The sequence below is a fragment of the Sinocyclocheilus rhinocerous genome, unplaced genomic scaffold, assembly GCF_001515625.1.
Source record: "Sinocyclocheilus rhinocerous isolate Xijiao unplaced genomic scaffold, SAMN03320098_v1.1 scaffold3629, whole genome shotgun sequence".
Lineage (NCBI taxonomy): Eukaryota > Metazoa > Chordata > Actinopteri > Cypriniformes > Cyprinidae > Sinocyclocheilus > Sinocyclocheilus rhinocerous.
The window spans coordinates 82,841-92,964 of record NW_015623503.1 but is presented as its reverse complement, the minus strand read 5'-3'; positions in this window follow the sequence as shown (position 1 = coordinate 92,964).

Sequence of the window (10,124 nt, the reverse complement as noted above, 5' to 3'; positions counted from 1 at the left end):
TTGTGTTTTCTTTCCTGTCCTCCCCCGTCTCTCCCTCCTCTCGCTTGGCCGTCGTCCAGAGCTCCTCAAACAATCGCCCGAGCGACTGCAGCCAAGCCCTGATGGCCATAAACAAGATTGTGGAGCCGTTCGTCTCCACCTCCTGCAGATCCTGACAGCTGTGGCGCAACACAGCCCCTGGCAGCCGTGTGTGTGTGTGTGTGTGTGAGTGTGTGTGTGTGTGTGTGTGTGTGTGTGTGTGTGTGATTCTTGCAATATGAGCCACTTCACTTCCACAGATCAGGTTTGAGTCGCTCCATGAACACGCAGAATAAACTAGAGCTGCTCCATTATGGCAGAAATCATGATCACGATTATTGTGGTCAATACTGAGATCAGGATTATTTCACATGATTACTCATTGACTTTGGAAACATCATGTATGTGTTGAACTTTTACAAAAACATGCCTTTTCAGCGGTGGAGTGCCTTGAACTTTAAAATTCAACGGGGAAAAAAAGAGAAAAAATATATATATATATGCACATTAATAAATAATATAAAAATAAAAACTAAAATAAATTAGATCAAAATAAATACTATTTATTTTAAATAAAATTACAAGAAAATACTATTTCAGTTTTTTGGGGGCTTTAAAATGTTAATGGTTAATTCAGTGTGTGACATGCTGTTTCTTTGTAATTATTTGGGACATTTTCTAGCCATTTCTGAGTGAAAATTGTTTCAAACCCGAGAACTACTAAATATTTATTGCAAATATTAAAATAATAAATAAAAATAATTAAGATCAAATATGTTTTAGTGCATTGACACAACCTGAAAATGACTAATTATTTATTAAAAATACAAAAATAATAAATAAAAATAATTCAGATCAAATATGTTGTAGTGCACTGACACAACCTGAAAACTAATAAATAATTATTAAAAATATAAAAATAATAAATAAAAATAATTAAGATCAAATATGTTGTAGTGCACTGCCACGACCTGAAAACTAATAAATATTAATTAAAAATATAAAAATAATAAATAAAAATAATTAAGATCAGATATGTTGTAGTGAACTGCCACAACCTGAAATTGACTAAATATTTATTTAATAAATAAAAATAAGTAACGCATTGCCACAACTTACTGAAAACTCCTAAACAACGTAAATTCAACCTTTTGGTAACCTACATTCATGCAGCATGATGGTAAAGATGAAACCTTTCCTGCAAACTCAAGTTTAATGTCGGAAGGCGTGTACGGTGCAGTGAGTGATAACTAACACAACTCACATCACAATGAGATCTTTTATTCCAGTGGCAATTTCAGCAGGTTTAGAATGAATCTGTAACCGGTGTTGTAGTGAACTGCCACAACCTGAAATTGACTAAATATTTATTTAATAAATAAAAATAAGTAACGCATTTCCACAACTTACTGAAAACTCCTAAACAACGTAAATTCAACCTTTTGGTAACCTACATTCATGCAGCATGATGGTGAAGATGAAACCTTTCCTGCAAACTCAAGTTTAATGTCGGAAGGCGTGTACGGTGCAGTGAGTGATAACTAACACAACTCACATCACAATGAGATCTTTTATTCCAGTGGCACTTTCAGCAGGTTTAGAATGAATCTGTAACCGGAGCCGATGAGTGTTGAAGAGTTCAGCATGAGCTCCTCGGGCTGATTTTGACACATTTACACAGCAGGCGTTCTCATTGGCTGTGATTGTTGCCATGGTGATTGTGTGATTGACAGGTTGGCATGGCTCTCGACTCGCTATTGGGCGCTTCTCTGGTTTATTTGTTGTTTTTTATCCTCGTGATGTCATTGCTTCAGTTGTACTGTAATCCAATCAAAACAAGAATATGGATCTTCAAATCATTCACCTGTTTGTTTGAGCAACCCAAAAAATCACCTTCTGAGTTTGAGGCGGGACTATCTGTTCCATTGACCAATGACAGACGAGGTGCAGATGAGACCGTAGGAGTTTGGAAACCTGTTTGGAAACAATAGTTTTGCAGTTCTGTTTGTTGCATAGAAATGTTCTATGCACATCCTCACTATGTAGGTGTGGAGCTGATATAGTGATCAAGCAGCTGAAGCTCTTTCATGTCAGGCCTCAGCACAGCAGATGTGGTCGTGTTGAACCCGTGGCCTCTCCGCACGCCGCCGTTGAGGTCGTCTGCTGCGAACGCTGGTGGTTTTCAGCCGAACTTCTCATCAGGGTTTAGATCAAGGTCTGAAAGGCTGTGGAGACCTGATTCTGTGAGAAGCCTTACTCAGAAACACAGGAGAAACCGCACACGACCTGCAGGTTTCAACAGAACTCTAGACGACCTTTGTTTATTCAGTTAAAGGTTCTTAATGGATTTTTATCGAACCCTATATGGCTGAAACGTTTCATTTTAATTTGGCATCTGCATTACAGAACAAGTATACATATTTTTAAGTACACAATGACAAATGACACGCTTTAAATACAATAGTTTGCTTTTTCCAGCTTAATATAGTTGATTATTAAGGGGAAAATGAAAATTAATTTCGTAAATTATTAAACAAATGCAAGTAAAACCCTGATTTTGGTCTTTTTTTAATTATATGTGAATTCTTTCAGTATAATACTGATGAGAACAGGTTAAGGGTGAGCTGTATGTTTCTTATATTTATGTAATTTGGCCTGATGTGTTTGCCATAGTGCCCGCAAGTCATCATGGTTTGAGAGATAAAGTCGCATTATGGGTTGATTAAACTGAGGACTGTTGTTGAATTTCACAATCAAATCATTAGAAATGTAATCTTCACAAACACTCTTATGGAGTATGTGAATGTAAACAGCTACACAAGCTCAATTTCACTTGTCATTGCATTCATTCTGCCACAAGGGGCGCTATACAAGACATTAATGTACACCGTCTTCTTCTACAGTCGGTTTTCTCTTTCATATCAACTAAGTGTGTGAAATAGTTTGATAGTTGATGGTAGGTTTATATATCTTTATATTATCTTGTTGCATGTGTGTTTTACCGTCGTCGAGTTCTATGGTCCCAAAAGTGCTTTACCCTTCATGCATTTGGTTGTTTTGCGCTCTCTGCACTTGCATTGTCACTTTTTAGCATAATCAGTGAAGCTATTCTATCTAAAACAAGAAGTGTTAGACATTGCAGGATGCTTCTGGTTTTACAGTGCAATGTAGACAAATGTTGACTATCTGTGCTGTTATTTTGGCTACAGCCTTGAATAAGCACCTCATTTCTGAAACCTTTGTTTTAAACTTAATGCACTTTACACATCAAATGAGGTCTTTTGTTTAACACTCCAAAGCCAAAGCACACATTTACTCTTAGCTGAGTTGTCATATTTTTCTCTTGAAAACATTAAAGTGTTGTTGGGAGAGGAGAGCTGGAGTAGCAAGCGCTGCAAACGCTTATCCAAAACAAGAGATAAGACTCGCTGTAAATAATCGTAGGAAAGCCAGATGTAAGACTATTGTTTTGGCAACCGCTGACCTGTCATAATTCTCAGGCTTTGACGGGATTAGCAGACCTGCGATAAGCTCGTCCATGCCTTCGCTGGTTCAAACAGTAACTCATATTATCCGTCCTCCGGAGCGCTGGCATCTTCCCTCGAGGCCCGAGCGAGTCAGATGGCCGAGATTAGCTCTCATTGACTTCAATCCATTTAGTGATCTGTGGAGCAAAGACTGGGGTTCTAGTTTGCGACATCTGATGGGTTCAGAAGCTTAAAGAGATGACAAGCATGAGTATTTCTGCTGGCAATCAGACCACTTCACTGTCATGGCAAATATAGAGAAGTTAAAAAGCCAGATACTAATGCTGTTCATGCCTGTTTCAGCTGTTTGGTCTAAACCTGAGTCATTGCAGGAGCTGAGAAGAATGCAAACTGATGTTTCGAGCAGCAATTTTAAATGCATCATACTATAACATGTTAATTATATGTCAATTGCGGTTCACTTTTTGCATACTGATTGCAAACATTATTAGTTCATGAACCGAAGCACAGATGCACAACTGAGTTCAGAAAAACAATGATATGTTGATTTGCCATCTTTTGATTTGCAACTGAAGAGGCATATATATATATATATATATATATATATATATATACATACACAGTTCTGTCAAGAAACTCTAGATGGTGCAAAGTTGTAACTCAATCTGACATAATGACATCATTATTCACGTGGCACAGTTGATTGATTATTTTTGTATCAGCAGCCAATGAGCTTGCTGCTCAAACATTCAAATGTAGCAGTTGCAGGACGCTTCAGTAACCCTCCACCTTCCCCAGCTCCACCTGTATAGATCTGCTACGGGGTGATTTCATGGATGTTTTATATGGGGTTTTCTCATATATGTGGCCCTGGACCACAAAACCAGTCATAAAGGTCAATTTTTCGAAATTGAGATTTATACATCATCTGAAAGCTGAATAAATAAACTTTCCATGGATGTATGGTTTGTTAGGCCGAGGTACAACTATTTGAAATTAAAATGATGAGTAAATGTGACCCTAGACCACAAAGTCTTAAGTGTCAATTTTTCAAAATTGAGATTTATACATCATCTGAAAATTTGAATATCTGGAATCTGAGGGTGCAAAAAAAAATCGAAATATTGAGAAAATCGCCTTTAAAGTTGTCCATATGAAGTTCTTAGCAATGCATATTACTAATCACAAATTAAGTTTTGATATATTTACGGTAGGACATTTACAAAATATCTTCATGGAACATGATCTTTATTTAATATCCTAATGATTTTTGGCATAAAAGTAAAATCAATAATTTTGACCCATACAATGTATTGTTGGCTATTGCTACAAATATACCCCAGCGACTTAACACTGCTTTTGTGCTCCAGGGTCACATATGTTATATGTGCTGCAGAAGTATTTCTTAAATGCTCCTAGCAGCATGCCATGGATGTACTGGCAGTAGCAAGTCTCAGTACTTTAAGATCTGAAGTGGGTCAGAAAAAGTAAAGAGTAATGAGAAACTACGATGCATGTCAGATCCGCGTCACGTTCAGCAGCGGCAGCTCTTAAAGCAGCCAAAATAACCTCATAACCAGCTGCTGTGATGACTGTTCATCAAAGACCAAAAGAGCAAATCAGCAATAACTTTTGTAGCTTTAAGGATTCATCTTTATTTAATTTAGAATTTAGTGTTTGATAACTATTCAATTTCTGTATATTTCCTACTTGCTGAAGGGTACAGGTCGCTAAATATGACATTTATTATAATGGGTTTATATGAAGATTTTTTTAAGTTCACTTAAATTTGAAGTTGTTATTTTTTAAAGTCTAATAAATGTTAAAATTGAGAGCTGTTGAACGGCTATAGTCATTGGTTAAATATTAGGGGCGAAATAAACAATTTTAAGAGACATCAGTAGTATTGGTATCAGTGATACTCACCTTCAGTCATAAAAAGATGCCATTAAACAAATATTGAAAATATACTTTCTTTGTTTCTACATTAATTTGAAGATTGAATGTGAAACTATTGCAGTATAAAAGTATGTTTAAACACTTTAATGTTAGGTGGGATTAATCGAGATTAATTTCAGAAAAAAATGTTTTTTTTTTTACAGCACTAATAAATGTATATGCATAATAATATTTGGATAAACATACATGTATTTATGTGCACAAATATGAACAAAATCACACAAAAAAATCCTGGAAAAGTCCAAAATGTATAGGTGTATAAACCACAATAAATAAAATCGGCAAAAGTTGCTAAAAAGGCCTGCACACAATGAGGGTGAAAAAAGACAACCAAAAAAAAAAAAAGCAAATGTGAGATAAAAACATAATTTTACTGAGGAATGGCAGATGTTTTGGTCGCAAGTGTTTCAGACCTTCTCACGTGCCTAACTTTTCGCCTAAATGCATAAATGTAAAATGTAAATTCATAAATAATGACAATAAAACGTGCAGAAATGGCTAAATAAAGAGAAAACCTGTAGAAGTAACAGTTTTCATCAGCACCTTTATTTCATCAAACACTGACATTGACTCTAATGTGAATGTGCATTTATTATAAGCAACAATTGTAATTTGTTATGCTTTCAGTGGGTTTGATTCTCATTTTAAACAATAATTGTTTAGAGAAAGTGTGTTCTTTCACTTATCTCACTTGGATTAAACTCATCATACTCTATAAATGGATGTTAGAAATGCATTGAAAGTAGTTTGTGTTTGTCAGTGAAACCTGCCAAAGGATTTCATAACTGTCAAACAATCAAATGAACAATTACAATATGTCAATATCAATCTAAAAACCTAAAGTAAATAATGTCTCTCGATGAACAGCTAACACTTCAGCCACAACTTGACCTTCTTGGGTGCATAACTTTTCGCCTAAATGCATAAATGAAAATGTAAATTCATAAATATTGAGAATAAAATAGAGTGCAAAATGTTGAGAAAACCTGTAAGAAGTGTCTATTTCATCAGACTCTGACATTGACTCTAGTGGGAATTTGTTTTTATTATCAGGACAAATTTGAATTTTTTATGCTTTCAGTGGGTTTTATTGTAGTTTTAAACAGTAATTGTTTAGAGAAAGTGCTCTTGATCTCACTTGGATTATAAACTCATCATACTCTGTAAATGGATGTTAGAAATGCATTGAAAGTAGCTTGTGTTTCTCAGTGAAATAACATTTGATTATCTGTCACATCTCCACAAGCATAATCATAGCAAAACTCTTCTGCTTTAAAGCTGTTTTGGGGTTTTCTGCACTGCAGTGATTGTCACAAACCTGCAGTTTCACTCCGACTGGTTGCTAATGTGCTTTTTTTGCTGAAAAAGAAAAACCAACAATGTAAAGAAACTCAGTCCCGTTGGAACAGAGCATCAGTGTTCTCTCAGACTCGGGAACAAAGCCGTGTGACGGTGATTTTCCTGACGCCGGGGGGTAAAAGCAGCATGAATGCGGTTGGCTGGTGTCCAGAGGTTTGGGTTAATCATTAGTGTCCACCCAACACTAAACGTCTCTGATGCGAGACTGACACAATCCCACAACCTCTGCTGACTTTCTCTTTACGGGACGGCTAGGATGCTGTTTGGTTGCTTAGACTTTATTTTTAACTTTCTTTCAGCTGTTTTTTCTTTGGATGAGGCTAATTACTCCAGCGCGGATCACAAACAGCAGTGGAGAAACGTGATCTGGTCGGATGCCACATGGGACAAATTTATTTGTTTGTCCAGCAGGGGTTCACGGTTCTCTCAGCGATACTCGCCCGAGGGATTGTGTAAACCGAGATGAGGCAGAGATGTTTTGTTAATAATTCCACAAGGGTACGGCACTTTGCAAAGCGTTATGCCAAATCAATCATTTTAACTGTTACTGAGTAAATATTTTGTGTGTTTGATAAAAACAAGATAAATGGAAAACTAGATGTTGTGCTGGTCGTCGCTGCAGAAGAAATACAGGTCAGGTAGTTTAAAACAAACAAGTTCACATTAGCATTGAAAACGTAAACATGAACGCATAAGAATTGCTCAGAGGTTTCTCTTATATATCTCAGAAGACTTCGTGGAGCTCAACGTATCAACTTTGTCTCGGATGTTTCTCCTAAAAAGTCCTGAGGAGAAATATAAAGAGTACATAAAGAGTATATAAAATTTAAATTGATCATTTGATTTCAGTTTGATACAATGTTTCATGAGTTCATTTTGACATCTCTTGAGTTTTGATTACAGACGAATTTGAGCACAGTTTGAGACATTTTTGAGACTTTTTCTGAAACTCTAGAGGAGACAGATGTGTCTTTTTCTCAGGAGAAACATTTGAGAAGCAGGTCTCCAAAAGTCTCCGTTTGATCTCATTTCATTTACTTGTAGTTATCAACTTTGTCTAAGATGTGTCTCCTAAAATAAAGAAAACAAACCCAATCTCTCTGAGTTTTGATTGCAGACAAATTTGAGCACAGTTTGAGACTTCTTCTGAAACTCTAGAGGAGACAGATGTGTCTTTTTCTCAGGAGAAACATTTGAGAAGCAGGTCTCAGAAAGTCTCCATTTAATCTCATTTCATTTACCTGTAGTTAACAACTTGGTCTCAGATGTTTCTCCTAAAAATCCTGAAGAGAAATAAAAACAGACAAAATGAGTCAATAATTTTATACAGCAAGATTATAGAGATCTGTGTTTTAATTGCAGATGTTAGTCTCAATCTGTGCTCAGATTTGATCCTGAGAACTCATCTAAGACTCTTAAGGAGACACAAGTGAGATTACTGGAGGAGTCACATCCAGTAATTTTATAGAGCTGTAAAAATGAATGTGGAGCAGCTCATTTGAGAAATGTTTGATTCATATTGAGATCTCTCCGAAAGTCTCCATTTGATCTCACTTCATTTACCTGTAGTTATCAACTTTGTCTCAGATGTTTCTCATAAAATTCCTGGGGCGAAATAAAAACATACACAAATGAGTCAATAGTTGTCATACTGTAAGAGTATAGAGCTATAAAATTAAAATTAAAATCATTTGATCTCAATTTGATAAAATGTTTCATGAGTTCATTTTGAGATCTCTGAGTTTTGATTACAGACGAATTTGAGCACAGTTTGAGACATTTTTGAGATCTCTTCTGAAACTCTAGAGGAGACAGATGTGTCTTTTTCTCAGGAGAAACATTTGAGAAGCAGGTCTCCAAAAGTCTCCATTTAATCTCATTTCATTTACCTGTAGTTATCAACTTTGTCTAAGATGTGTCTCCTAAAATAAAGAAAACAAACCCAAGTGAGTCACATCCAGTAAGAGTATAGAGCTGTAAAATGAATGTGGAGCAGCTCATTTGAGAAATGTTTGATTCATATTGAGATCTCTCCGAAAGTCTCCATTTGATCTCACTTCATTTACCTAACATGCTAATCATGTTAGAAACATGCTAGTAACTCACTAATCATGCTAACTAAAGGCTAACACCATGCTAGTAACATGCTAATCATGCTAGAATCATGCTAGCAACATGTTAGTAACTTGCTATAATAATGCTAACAACATGCTAGTAGCACACTAATCATGCTAGAAACATGCTAGTAACTTGCTTATCATGCTAGCTACAGGCTAACCATGTTAGAAACATGCTAGTAACATGTTAATCAGGCTAGCAAACATGCTAGTAACATGCTAATCATGTTAACAACATGCTAGTAACATGCTAATCATGCTAAAAACATGTTAGCAACATGTTAGTCATGCTAGAAACAGCCTAGCAACCACTGCAAGTACCCTAGCAATATGTTTTATACCTATCTGTTTTTCTGATAGACTGTATTGCCTTGAAAACATTCAAACTGTAATCTTTAAAACTATTTTAACTTTTAAACTACTTCAAACTGAAAACTTTCAGACTGCAAGCTTTTAAAACTACTACAAACTTTCTGGCTGGGCTTTTTCAAGCCAACTTAAAGTTTGTCTACAAACTTTACTCATCTAGTTTCATATTGAGATCTCTCCAAAAGTCTCCATTTGATCTCACTTTATTACCTGTGCGTATCAAATTTGTCTCAAATGTTTCTCATAAAATCCTGAGGAGAAAGAGTAAAGGAAGAGTATATAAAATTAAAATTGATCATTAGATCTCAGTTTGATGGCTAAAATGTTTCATGAGTTTGTTTTGAGATCCCTAAGTTTTGATTGCAGACAAATTTGAGCACAGTTTGAGACTTCTTCTGAAACTCTAGAGGAGACAGATGTGTCTTTTTCTCAGGAGAAACATCTGAGAAGCAGATCTCTGAAAGTCTCCGTTGATCTCACTTCATTTACCTGTAGTTATCAACTTTGTCTCAGATGTTTCTCATAAAATTCCTGAGGAGAAAGAGTAAAGGAAGAGTATATACAATTAAAATTGATCATTAGATCTCAGTTTGATGGCTAAAATGTTTCATGAGTTTGTTTTGAGATCCCTAAGTTTTGATTGCAGACAAATTTGAGCACAGTTTGAGACTTCTTCTGAAACTCTAGAGGAGACAGATGTGTCTTTTTCTCAGGAGAAACATCTGAGAAGCAGATCTCTGAAAGTCTCCGTTGATCTCACTTCATTTACCTGTAGTTATCAACTTTGTCTCAGATGTTTCTCATAAAATTCCTG